Raw genomic sequence first — 13,267 nt, 5'->3', positions numbered from 1 at the left:
AAGGACATGATTTCATTCTTTTTTATGGCTGCATTATATTCTATGGCATATATGTGCCACATCTTCTTTATCTACTCCACCATTGATAGGCACTTAGTTTGATTCCATGTCTTTGCTATTGGGAATAGCACTGTGGAGAACATACAGATGCATGTGTCCTTATGATAGAATGGTTTATTTTTCTTTGAATATATACCCAGTAATGAGACTGCTGGGTCGAATGGTAGCTCAACTCCTAGTTCTTTGAGGAATCTCCAAACTGCCCCAGTGGCTGGACTAATTTACATTCTCACCAACAGTGTATAAGTGTCTTTTTTTTTTCTCCACAGCTTTGCCAACATCTGTTATTTTGGACTTTTAAACAAAAGCCATTCTGACTGATGTGAGATGGTACCTCATAATGGTTTTGATTTGTATCCTTTCTACTCTTTGTTTCTCAGTCTTCCCAGCTGTGAAATGGGCACAATCACAGTCTGCCTTGGGTACAATCTCAGGGTTTCCTGCTGGCATCCTTGAGTGACTTGGATCCAGGTCCCTGGGTTCCCACACGAAAGCACGCAAAGCCAGCCCACTCTTGTCCCAACAGTTGAGTTCTTCCCTGAGCCACCAGGCAGCCTCTCCCTCCCCATGGCTTCCTGGGCCTTTCCTCTTGGAAGACACATTAAAGGAGTGGCTGGGCTTCTACAGGCAGACAAGCTGCCCACATCAGCTGGGCCACATCAGCAGAGCAGCAGACCACGGGTGGGAGGAGCATGTCTGCTCAGCAACACAACCCTGGTGCCCACATCTTTGGCAGAAAGTTATTTTTAAATTTTCTTAAAAGGGGACGACAACAACAATAACAACGCACAGACACATGCACACAGATCTAATCAAATCCACACACCTAACCTCACACACAGTGTGAAGGAGCAAGGTCTGGTCTCCTGGAGTTGTTCTCTTCCTGCTGGAATTCTTGCTTTATTTGGGATTTGATGGGAACAGGCTGAGAGAAGTTTTCTGCGATACAAGTCATATGCAAAAGAAATTAAAGGCAGAACCAGAGCCCTGCTTATAACTAAATTAGCAAAACGCAGACTGCAGCTATAATTCTAAAGTTCACTCACTTCATTCTTAGGTTTCACCCCCTCAGGATTAAGTTTGGGGTATCAAGTATACTTATTGAACTCCTACCACCACTGTCTCCTTCTCAAATACCATGCCCCCTACTCCATTCTGCCAAGCAGAACTGTGCCTTGTTTTAAACCCTATGAGATGAGGTGTGAGTACTCAGGTAGGGGCAGCCTCACAACCATTAGCCCACCGAAGCCCAGGAAATCGACTCAGGGAACAAGAATCGAGCTCATGGCTTCCAATCCCTAGGAGGGTGACTTGAGGCAATTGACAATCTTTCAAAATCTTAGTTGATTCATCTGTAAAATGGGGCTACTGCTAATGCCCTCCTACCTGCAAGATTGTTACGAGGGTCAGCAACGTGCATAAAAAGCGGCCTCAGCCTAGTCTCTCACACAGAATAGGAGCTGAATCTATGGTGGATGCTATTGTCAATGGTGTTATTGCTTTTATGATTTTAAAGTTTCTGTCAGAGGCTCAGAGAATAAAGACAACCTTGTTCAAAGTAGGGGGCACAGGAGAAATCCGGATGGCACTGGAGGGTGAGATAGCACAGAAGAGTCAGTGACTCTCATGCTTATTATGGTGCTGTCACCCAAACCAGTTGTGTGATCTCAGGAAAACCACCTTCCTTCTCTGGTCCTCTCTACATGGCCTGAAGGGTCTCTCTGGGCATTTCCTGTCCTAGTGCACCTTTCTCTAAGACTGCCACCAGCTTTCCACAAGACATGTGGGCAGGTAGGAAAGGTTCCAGCAGGGGGAGCCAAGCCCAGGCAGGGACAAACTGCTGCAGGACCCCAGGAGAGGAGGCAAAGCTTATCCAACCGAAAAGACTTCTGTTGGGGCTCCCTGCGCAGGGCTGCCCGCCAGGCAGGCAAATCAGGCAGGCACACCTGGTCCTCGAGGCACACCTGTGAGACAGGGCACAGGCTAGGAAGACTCTGAGGGCTGGGTTAGTCCCGACCCACACCTGTGCATGATTCTAGCTCCTCTGCTTCTGGGCAGCTCCCAGTTGGAGCCTTCTGATTGGATGACAACTGTCCAGAGAAGAGCTGGGGCTGGAAGAGCTAAGGGAAAATCCCAGGGGAAAAAGGAGAAAAAGAGAGAACCAATAATAGTTGCCATGTACTTAGCACTTACTGTCAGGCATTAGACTAAGTACTTAAGGTGACTTAGAACTCATTTAATCCCTTAGCAGAATGGCAAATATTAACAGCAAAATTAATGGGGCAGGATGTTGGGGAGTATCATTTGCTCATAAGGTAAATGGAATATATTCCCTGTCCTTCAATGACTTCATTCTTCCTCTCCCTCCCACTCCCTCAATTCTGCCAGCATTTGGTAATTTGAGTTATTTTGAAACAGAAATCTTGCAGGGGGCAGGAAGGGAAGCCAGGGAGAGGACTAGCAAGTGGGTTTGGGCAGCCCATGAAAGTAGGGTGTGCTATTGGTGCTGTAGGGTCACAGGACTGAGAGGAGACCCAGAAAGGAGAGGGAGTAAAAAGGGTGGCCTCTCTGTGGCAGGAGTCTGCCCTGCCCTCCCCTCCTCTCCAACAGTGGTCTGTGAGAAGCCTAGGAAAGCCCACTTGGGAAAAGGTGCAGGAAGGAAATGCACCTCACAATTCTGCAGATCACACGCTTCCCCGGAGCAGGCTGTGAGCAGGTTCTCTACCTGCAGACTGTAGATCCCATTCCTTCTGTCTAAAATGGCCTGAAATACACACTGCCTCTCTGCTTTCTGCACGGAGCTGGTTCTGTGGGGATGATCTTAAGGGACAAGCCCAGAGGATACTTTGCTAGGAAGACCCTTAGATTCTGAGGGCATGGGCACAAGTGAACTGTGAGAGAAGCTGCCCAGGCCTGGCTTCTAAATGTGGCCCCTGCTCCTCTCTATGCAGTTTAGGGGAGGCACCAGGTCCCATGGCCTGTTTCCCCTGGGAGAACATTAGCTCTGTGACTCAACTAACACCTGACTGATTGGAGGAAAGGGAAGAAGGAAGGCGCTTCTGTGTGTGTCCTCCTTTCCATGTGAGAGCCTAAGCCATTCAGCTGGAACAGGTCTTCCAAGGGGAGAGGGAGCAGGAAGCACTGCTGACAGGAGGGGCTGCGGTGACATGGTTGCCAGTAGGATCCCAGAATCTTATCAAGTGAAGACTGTCACCAGCCCCAGCCGTCCACAGCTCCTGCTGGACCCCCTGGGGCCAAAGGCAGTTGCCATCACTCGTCTGGCTCTGGTGCATCCATGGTTGACTCGAGCTTCCATTACTGAAAGGCCTGGGGATACTCCTATTCCAAATCCTTCCCCATGTGACACAGCAAAGGAAAATGAGAGATGAGCCAACCTGGTTTATCAACTCCTTTGGGACCTGGGATTTGAGAAGCAGGTTTGCAGTTTTCTAATTACATCCATCAACACAATCTGCCTCCTGTGGCTGAAGCCCAAAGCCGTGTGTTAAGGATTTCTAGTTTTACTTCCATCCTCGGTTAGCACCGACAGGAGAGGGCAGGTGCACAGGAAGTAAGGAGGGAGCTGAGACTGGGTTTCTCCAACACGCCAGAGGAGGGAAGGTGCTAAATCTCGGTGGAGATTTTTCCCATAAAAATCTAGGGTTTTTTCCCATACAATTCTCAGGCTGGCTGCCTCAACTAGAGAGAGAGAGGGCCAATCCCTAATTCAGGGTCAAGTCCAGAGCTGTATCATAAACACAGCTGGGGTAACCACCAGTCCTAGGAGAGTAGTAACAACAGATTTACAACCTAAGAGGAAGCACAGTGGTGACTGCAAGACAGAGGACTTTGGTGAAGCCATCATGTCACAGGCTTTGTTGTTACACACACCTAGACTTGAACCATGCTACTGCCACACAGTGGCCGGATGACAGTGGGTGATTTACTTAACTTCTCTAAACCTCAATTTCCCCATCTGTACATCTGCAGGGTAGTATGATTAGCAGCAGCTTTAAGCATCTATCAGAAAGTAGATACTCAAAATACTCAATTCATTGTAACTGTAATAGGTAATTTCTAACCATGTCTGGCATGTAGCAAGCACTCAACAAATGGTAACAATTTGATAATAGTCAGTTATGATGAAGACTCAGGTATCACATTTCACTTAAATGTTTTAGTTCATTTAAATATTGCTGCAAACATTGCCCTATATATCACAAGGAATAGATTATTAATTCATGCTTTTATTTTTATTATTTTATTTTTAAATTCATGCTTTTAAATTGCTTTTTAAAATCAGTTACTTATAATTGGTTGGACAACAATCATTGCTCTCATCTTCTCAGATTCTAGGTTACTGTTTGCACACTGAAATATGGCTGGATTGCAGAATGTCAGGGATGAAAGGGAACCTAAATCATGTAGTCCGCTCCCTTATTTTATGGATGAGGAAACTAGGGTCCAGAGTGAACCAATGTATCTTCAAAGACTGAGTTGAGATCTCTGAAGCTGGTAAGGCACAGAGAACAGGCCATGGTAATCTAAGCAGGTGAGCCCTCCAGTATAGAGCTGATCTGGGCAGATGGTGGTGCTTGTATATAAGAGCAAGGAAACTCGTCTGGTAAAGGGATGGGTCAAGAGAAATGTTGAGAAATACAGTCATTACATCGATTGAGACTAGCTTGTGGAGGGCCTAGAGGATGGTGATGCTTAGCTAATGTTACCAAAAGGGTTTTTACTTAAAATGAACATTTAGCTACTTATTTGACACCTTATGAAATACTTTCCTAATCAATATCCCATTTCAACTTCACAACATACTAAGATATTATTTATTTATTTTTTTTTTTTGAGATGGAGTCTTGCTCTTGTCACCCAGGCTGAAGTACAATGGCGTGATCTCAGCTCAATGCAACCTCCGCATCCTGGGTTCAAGTGATTCTCCTGCTTTAGCCTCCTGAGTAGCTGGGATTACAGGTGTGCACCATTATGCCTGGCTAATTTTTTTGTATTTTTAGTAGAGACGGGGTTTGAGCATGTTGGCCAGGCTGGTCTCGAACTCCTGACCTCAGGTGATCCACCCACCTCGGCCTCCCAAAGTGCTGGGATTACAGGCGTGAACCACCGTGCCTGGCCAACATACTGAGATATTTTATAGCACCACTTTATGGATGGAACACCTAAAGCTCAAAGACCAGGTGAGTCTTGCCTAAGGTCATATAGTTCATAAAGCAGTACTGGAATCCAGTCCTTCTGAACTTCAAATCCAACTTGGTAACATGCTTAGAAAGGGTTTATCAAGATATGTTAAATCTTATGGCCGGGTGTGGTGGCTCACACCTGCAATCCCAGAACTTTGGGAGGCCAAGGCGGGGGCATGACCTGAGGTCAGGAGTTCAAGACCACCCTGGCTAACATGGTGAAACCTCCTCTCTATCAAAAATACAAAAGTCAGCTGGGTGTGGTGGCAGGCGCCTGTAATCCCAGCTACTCTGGAGGCTGAGGCAGGAGAATCTCTTGAACCCAGAGGTTGCAGTGGGCTGAGACAGTGCCGCTGCACTCCAGCCTGGGCAATGGAGCGAAACTCCATCCCCCCCACCAAAAAAACAGCTATGTTAAATCTTATTATAACAAACACCTTACACAACAGGAAATTTCCAGTGTAACAAATGTATTGATATCCCCTTAGATTTTTAGTCATGACATCTGCTGAGTATGAATTTGACTAAGTCATCAATCCCTTGCCCAGGGAAAACCCTTACATTTGCCCTAAACAAACGGGGTGACTTCATTTGAATCCCTCATGCCTGAGGACGAGACCATGCATACTGGCAAATTTGTGCAAGGCTGACACCACCATCAGCAGATAGTCTCTCCCCATGCACAGAGAGGTTCCCAGAGTGTAGTTAGAGATTGTTCCCATTCACAAGCCAGAAATTTCTGTGTTCTTTCCAAAAATTTGCTGCCCTTCTCCAGACTCCCTCAACTCTCCTCCCACTGGCTGGGCACAAGCCCAGACCCCAGCCTTAGGTGCTGCATCAGAATGGCCAGGAGGCCTTGGCAGTGTGACAAGCTCTATGTTTCCACATGCAGTTCACCCCCTGCCCTCACTGCCCTCCTGAGATATGAGGGCTCCTCCCCAGACAGCCTCCAGCTGTGGATGAGAAACAATGGCTTAGTGTTTCCTGGAAATTACCTGGGGAGGTGGAGAGCTGCCAAGTCAACCCTGCCAGGGTCATCAGCCCAAGGGCCGACAGTCAGGCCCAGACACAGCCCAGCTCTTCCTCCAGCCTCCTTCACCCTTCACTGCAGAGGGCTGTCTCTCTCCCTGTTTCTGCTAGTTCCACTTCCACCCAGCCCTGTCCATTCTCACCAGGGGCAGGGCACAGGGATTCCACTTCTCAGGTTCCTTTATAATTCTTTTGTACCAACCTTAGGTCCTTTGAGGATGAGACTCACTTACTCTAGGTGCCTGGAATTTCAGAGCTGGAAGGGACCTTTGAAACTACTTTCAGTCCCACCTCCAGCCCAGAGGGGTGTGGCTGTATGCCCTTTGGGATATTTGAGGCTACCTCACCCTAGAACATCAACTTTACTCAAAGATTTGAGTGAAGCATTTTTATATTACAGCCAAAAAATTCAGATCATTGTATAGGATACCAACTGTAAGTAGATTTTACAAATAAATAGGAATTCAAAGAAATGACACGCTTTCTGCAAGCTGCTACAGGCTACACCCAAGCCCCTAACCCTAGAATACATGCTCTTTCTTGACTGTCCTCAGGGATGGCCAAGTCAGAGAAGCACTGGTCCAATCACAGAAAGGAAACCTAAGGTCCAGACAAGTGCAGTGACTGAACCACACATCAATTGTCACTAATACAAATAATCCATTTATTGAACGCTTATTGAGGACTAGGTTCTGTACTGAGGGCTTTATCTAAGTTTACTGTAATTTTCAAAGTAATCCTATAAGATACATACTGTATTATTTTCATCTTAAAGATAAAGGAAGGACTCAGAAGTTGAGTAATAGTAGCCAAAGTTCTCAAAGCTAATAAGTAACGGCTACTTATTATCAACTAGATTTGAACTGAGGTCTCTGATTCCAGGCTTCAGACCCTTGGTGACAAGGTCACATTGTTAGAGATGCCACAGGGAAGAGCTGGGAGTGGATTGGAGTTCAAAGGTCCTGGTGTCCTGTCCTGGCTCTGCCGCTAGATTGCATACAATCACAGAACTCAGAGAGCCCCTGGCTCACCTTCTCAGTCTATAGATGAGAAAACCAAGGCCTACAGAGAAGAAACTGACTTAAGGCCACAAAATTTCAGGGACAGGGTCTGCTAACAGTGAGGCCCTGAGGGAGTGTCCTAACCTCTCTGGGGTTAGAAGACCTCTAAAGAGGCCAGGCGTGGTGGCTCACACCTGTAATCCCAGCACTTTGGGAGGCCAAGGTGGGTGGATCACTTGAGGTCAGGAGTTCGAGACCAGCCTGGCCAACATGGTGAAACTCCATCTCTACTAAAAATACAAAAAGGTAGCTGGGAGTGGTGGAAGGTGCCTGTAATCCTAGCTACTTGGGAGACTGAGGCAGGACAGTCGCTTGAACCCAGGAGGCGGAGGTTGTGGTGAGCCAAGATTGTGCCACTGCACTCCAGCCTGGGCAACACGAGTGAAACTTCATCTCAAAAAACAAAAAACAAACAAACAAAAAGAAGACCTCTAAACATATAATCTTAGGTGCACATCCTGGCAGTCTCTCTGTGAACCCCAGCACCTGCAGAGCCACTCGCACACTCTGCTCTGCAGACAGCAGCTCAGACACACTATCCTAAACCTCTCACCAGTAAGCAGGATGGAGCATACTAAGGAAACCCATTTGACAATCCCAGTTGCTCTGCTTCTGAGACTAGCTTGTCAGTCTGCTAGTGATGAGCTAAGCCTTGTATTACAGGAAATAGGACATACACGCAGTAGCCAAATGCCACAGCCACAACACACAGCCCTCTCAGCAAGGAAATTCCAGAAGTTCATTATTTCCTGCGGTTCTTATACATAGGAATCCTCTTCCATATTCCAACTTCTTAGGCCACTGTTGTTTGTCTAAAAGGCCTATTCCACAGCTGGACAAAAGGATTGAGAAGATGGGACTCTCCTGACTATTTCGAACAGTTTACCTGATCATGGTTCTCAAGCTTTATCAGGTTTGTGCTCTCAGCAGAGCAGGAAGAACTAGGGCCTAAGGCTCAGAACTCATAACCTGTCCACACACCCATCACTGTGTATTTACTGAGTGCCCACAATGCCCGCTAGGACTATAAATAAGGTGAGAGGTTCAACTACCTCCTCCCAATACAATGACATAAGCACTGTAGGTGAAACACAGACATAGACCCCAACCCCAGACCTCAGGACAGAATGGCCGTGTTTTCCATGGTTCCCATAGTCTCCCTGTGACTTCCATCTCCTCCCCTGCCCCTGCTTCCCTTCCCAATCAAGGTGGCCACTCTCCAGAACGAAGAGTTCAATCTGCATCCCCCTGTGGGCCATGGGTGAGCAGGGTGGCCCTGGGTCCGGAGCTGGCGTCTGTTGAGCCTGGGCCTTTCTGGGCCTCAATCTCAGGCTTGAGCCGGCCCACTGTGTCAGGGTTCAGCCCTCTCTGCTTCATTTCTGGTGCTCAGTGGAATCCAAAATGAGGAAATGTAAGCCAGCTCTAAGCCTGACCCTGGCTCTGCCAATGCGGATGCCAGTTGTGTCTCTTCTAGATGAACAGTCCCCCCAAACAGGCTCAGGACACTTCTCACCTTCTCTGTCATTGCCTTCAAGTATTCATTGAATATTCGAGCAACTGCTGCTCCAATCTAGATTCTGAGATTCAGCAGGGACCAAGTCCAGCTCCATCCCAGCCAGCTGGGAGGCAGGAATTACAGCAATATAGGGGTAAGAGCAAAGGAGTTAGAGAAGTTAGGGAAGACTGAGACTCAGGGGACAGCCTTGGAAGGGGCACATTCCACATTATGGCTCTGAGGAGGCCCCTGGACCTCAGGAACCCTCAGCCTATTGGAGAAGAGGCAGACAAGAAGAGAGCAAGGAGCTCGTGGTCACCTGCCCGTTTCCTAGCCACCCAGCCCCTCACTCCCCTGACATTCCCCTGAGCTGGTCTGCAGGTTGCTGCAGTCTCTCCTCTAGCCACAGCTCTTTAAAGCTGAGCTGACCAAAGTCCACGCAGCCTTGACCTGATGCTCTAAGCCTGGCTCTGGCTCTGCCAATGGGGATGCCAGTTGTGTCTCTTCTAGATGAACAATCCCCCCAACAGGCTCAGGACAGTTCTCACCTTCCCTGTCGTGCTCCTCAGATAGGCAGGTGAGCCCACTCAAGCACCAGCTGCGTGCAATACCTGTGGCAGGACTGGCCGGGAGTCCAGTCAGACCCTTGGCTGTCCTCATGTGACTCACACAGGCCCTTCCACACCATGCCCTACCTGTCTCCCAAAGGACACCCTCCAGTTCCAGGGTCTTTGCACGGCACTCAGTGATGTTGCTGAGAACAACTGATTTTTGCCATCTGCAATGATGGGTGATAACAGAGATCGACATACTTTTCTCCCTTAACAGTCTCATTTTTCTAGCAATCATGGCTACCTTTTTCTCCTCACACTTCACCAAAGATACTAATGAGGCTAACACATATTTCTCCTCTTCTCCCAGCCCTAAATCTCTTCTAGAGTGGGGCTAACTAGAATGAAAATGGTGACCTCTGGGAACCTGGAGAAGGCATGGTGAAAACCAATGACCAACTGAGAGCACAGCCCATCAGCAGGAACACAAAGAGGAACTTCTTCTCGGAGGTGTCAGCTCAGCTGGTTCCCAGTGGAGAGGAGAAAGTGCGTGTCCCCTCTCAACCCTCTCTGAAACAGGGAGCCATTTGCACTTGGGGAGAGGGAGCCCTTCCACACAGGATCCTCCATCAGCTGCAAGGGGGAAGTACAGGCAGATGCAGGGGCAACAGGGAGATCAATGGACCACCATCAGCTATTAGCTGCACTCATACCTGGCTCAGGGAGCACGGGCCTTGAGGATATGAGGCTCAACTTCCAATAGGGAATTTGGAATCCTATTGGAGAAAACAGATTATCAAAGAGAAAATAGAGCCCCAGGAGCCAGGAAAGTGAGATGGAAAATTAAAAAGCTAATGGGGCATTGGCCTGTTCAAAGGCCCTAAAACCCTTCATGCTTCTCTACTCCTGAACTTGAAATTCCACACCCTACTGGGGACACTGTGCTAAACAAAGGCAGCAGTTCATTTTTTTTTAGCATGCAGCCTGGAGTGCCTAGCACTTATTGAGTGTTAGATGCTCTCTCTCGCCAACAATAACAAGATTGGTATAGTGCTCTGAAGAGCAGTATGTTGTTTACCATCCCTGTAAAGCTTTGAAATGGCAATTCTAGTGCCAGAACATTTTCTTTCAAGCAATTTAGGTAAGCTTCTACCTGGTGGACACAGCAGCCAGCCAGGTAGGCCCCTCCAGGTGTGATTGATTAGGCCAGAAAGCAGTACTTCACATACTTATTTATATCATTTTTCTATAAAAACATGTCTATTAAATTAACAATTCACTTCTAATTACTAACCCCCATTTCTAACAGTTATATAACATTGAACAGAATGCTGTCACCTGGAGCTTTTATCATTAACGCTCAATATAAAGAATCCATTTTTAATCTCACTCTGGTTTTTTGTCATTACCCAATATGGAACTGCTCTTAGAGAAAGCAGACTCCTGGGACTTCTCAGAGTCAGCGATAGAGATTCAGGACGCCCACACTGAAGAACTCTTGCCCCCCAGTTCTGTTCCCCCTCATACCTGTTAGTCAGGACTGAGTTCTATCACCTTAATGGCTTCATCCCTCTCTGCTTCTGGGCTCAAGAGAAAAACTGAATTCATTATCGACAGCACCTGTTCCTTGTGATGTACGCTTAAACCAAATGAGGGGAGGTCAGAACCATCTTGCTTACACCTGTTTCAGTTTAAGACTTTGCAGTGGTACTTCCTCCCCCATTGAAAGTCAGGTTTCCCCACCCAACCTCTCTAGGAAGCTATGGTTTGACATTAGCCCATGCTTGCTCAGGTGTCCTCTCCACAGATCCTGGCAGATTCCGGCCAATTCCATATCTAGTCTGGCCTCTAAAGCAGAGCGTTCTCTCTTGAGTGAGATGGTGATTTCCCCTTATCTCTTAACTAGAGACTTAAAACAGTGTCCAGGTGCCAAAAGGTAATTTCTTGCTTAAGTCCAGGAAAAGCCAGAGTATGCCCCAACACTTGTCACCTGTGCCCCTCAACCAACCAACCGAACAAAACGTCTATGAAAGATCTAGATGTCTCTTTACTTTGGCAATCCCTGAGCTGTTAATCTGTTTGTTCACACATCCAGTCAGCTGTGCCTGTCACGGCTTCTCCGTTGACTGAGGGCTCCACTGAGCTGAGGCTGTCTGTGAGGAGATACTGTGTGAAGGTCTTTACCTCCTGTTTCCCAGTGCTCCCAAGATGTCCAGCCAGGCATATTGGGGCACTCAAGGTCACACCAATCCTCCTGTGGGCACAGGGGAGGGGGCCTTCTCCACAATCCCACCCCACTTTTCTTGCAAGATGAACCTAGGCTTGGCTCCCAGGCTAGATCACTGATGGTCAACTTGGCAGTATGCTCAGTAATGGGGTTCCCAAAAAGTGTGCCTTGACAGAGCCGATAGAAGAAAGGGCAGACAGCAGGAAGTAAACAGAGCCCACTCAGGCCAAGTCCCTATCTGCTTAAAGTTATCATCCTCTACCATTTGAACTGATTTTTGCACTAGCCATACCAGGGCTTTTTCATGAAAAGTCAAGAACTTGCTAATGCTAAAAGGTTGCAAATAGGGGAAGGTTCAGCTGGCAAATTACCCTTACTTAAGCTTCTGCTTATTGAGATTTTAATGGTCATGTACCAGGTTTGTGGGATGGGGGAGGAAGACTGCAAGGGGAAAAGGAGCTCTTGGGTCAAAGTTAAATATGAATTCTAGCCACATGCTGGGGCAGCTTGGGAATAATTACCTTGGTTATCTTAATCAGGATAGATAGCAGAACTGTATTCATCTACAACACCTGGGCCACTTCTCCATCAGGCTGGGCCCACCTCTGCATCAGGGAATCTTAATTCACTGTCTCTCTCTCTCTCTTTTTTTTTTTGAGATGGAATCTCGCTCTGTTGCTCAGGCTGGAATGCAGTGACATGATCTCGGCTCACTGCAACCTCCGCCTCCCGGGTTCAAGCAATTCTGCCTCAGCCTCCCGAGTTGCTGGGATTACAGACGTGTGCCACCACACCAGGCTAATTTTTGTATTTTTTAGTAGAGACGGGGTTTCACCATGTTGGCCAGGCTGGTCTCAAACTCCCAACCTCAAGCAATCTGCCTGCCTCAGCCTCCCAAAATGCTGGGATTACAGGCATGAGCCACCACACCCGGACAATTCACGGCCTCTTAAGCACTAGAGGCAACCAGCAGAGCAATTGTCATCAACCCAGAATGTCCTCCAACCTCCTTTTCAATAATTAGGGTGACCACATAACATATTATCCAAATGAGGACTCTTGAGAATGGAAAGGGCTTTTTGAATACTCATGCTGGGACTATTCAGGGGAGCCGGGGTATACATATGGCCACCTCTACCCTAATCACTCCCATGTCTCCCTAAGTCTAGACACAAGACATGACTTCAAAGATATCTTCCCCATGCAGCTCTGTCAAATTTGGTGCCTGCCCTGCCTGTGTAGGCACTGACCCAGAAGGCTGCCACAGAAACACTGACTCATGGGCCCTGTTCCTGTGTCTCGGGCTCAGGGATAAATTTGGTTACAGACACCAAGCCTCTAGAAAAACAAAAGACAAAGGTATCTTCCCCGGCCACATTCACCCTATTCCGGCCAAGCTCAGGCTTCATGTGCCCTCTGTCCAGGAACCTGTTATTTCACACTCCGGGTTATTTTGGACATGTTCTCATAGCTGTCCTTACTCCTTTGCTAGACAGACAGTGTCTTGGTTTCTGACTCTTTACAGGAATGTTGAACTCACTCGAGTTCCCTTGTCTCATCATCTTTTGTCATTAATAAACAAATAAACAATATTGGCTAAAAGTTTGGTTGTGAGTAGGATTACAAATGACTTTTCCCCC

General features: G+C 47.5%; 1 protein-coding gene and 1 non-coding gene across 2 annotated transcripts in view; one reads left to right on the top strand and one right to left on the bottom strand.

Moving 5' to 3' along the window:
• Positions 1-13,267, bottom strand: part of MYLK (myosin light chain kinase) — a 226,436-nt gene that overhangs the window by 195,823 nt on the left and 17,346 nt on the right. The window lies entirely within an intron of this gene.
• On the top strand, positions 12,830-12,960 carry LOC116467689 (small nucleolar RNA SNORA5). The gene has a single exon (XR_004247895.1). It is a non-coding gene; the product is annotated as a small nucleolar RNA SNORA5 (small nucleolar RNA).

Source organism: Hylobates moloch, unplaced genomic scaffold (assembly GCF_009828535.3).
Source record: "Hylobates moloch isolate HMO894 unplaced genomic scaffold, HMol_V3 SCAFFOLD_4, whole genome shotgun sequence".
Lineage (NCBI taxonomy): Eukaryota > Metazoa > Chordata > Mammalia > Primates > Hylobatidae > Hylobates > Hylobates moloch.
Note: the sequence above shows the minus strand (reverse complement) of the source record. Positions and strands in the feature narration are given on the sequence as shown.